The sequence below is a fragment of the Nannospalax galili genome, unplaced genomic scaffold (genome assembly GCF_000622305.1).
Source record: "Nannospalax galili isolate Female #2095 unplaced genomic scaffold, S.galili_v1.0 scaffold463, whole genome shotgun sequence".
Classification (NCBI taxonomy): domain Eukaryota; kingdom Metazoa; phylum Chordata; class Mammalia; order Rodentia; family Spalacidae; genus Nannospalax; species Nannospalax galili.
The window spans coordinates 1,744,093-1,744,726 of NW_008349529.1; positions in this window are offsets into that span (position 1 = coordinate 1,744,093).

The following is a 634-nucleotide window of genomic DNA, read 5'->3' on the forward strand; positions in this document are numbered from 1 at the left end:
CATGTCAGTAACAGCCATGCCAACATTGGCCCAAATTTGTTCATCCTTGTTTTATCAAAGATGTAAAAATTTCAAAATCAGGTCTCACCCACTGTTGCTTAGTTACCAAATAATCAACACAATGACAACTCATTATTGCAGAGGATTAAAATGATCCCTCGACATGAACTGCTTCACTTAGCCCTACTCTGTGGGAAAGCTAAGTAAAGTCACTGAGAAAAAAGCTCCTGATAGTTGGCAATCACAATCTTGTCATCATTGTCCGTCCTGCAGCCAACAGAAATCATCTCATTACATTCATCATCCTCATTCACGTCCATGACCACGAGAAGTCCAAATTCATACCACATTCCTATGACACATTTGTTTTACAACCCATCTTACACCAAGTCAGAGGGTCTTCTAGTCCAGAACAAATCAAATTCATTATATTCTTAGCTTTCTTCCACTTAAAAGACACACTGACTCTCCCCCTTCCTCCTCCTCAAGTGGAGTCTGTTTCTCTCTCCCACCTTTTGGAACTCCTCTACAGGTCTTTTATATCCAGACAAATCTCCACCCCAGAGCCTCTGCAAGGATATTCAGCTTGCCCCGAATCCAAGTGGGTGTCACCCCTGCAAAGCTTCCTCAAATG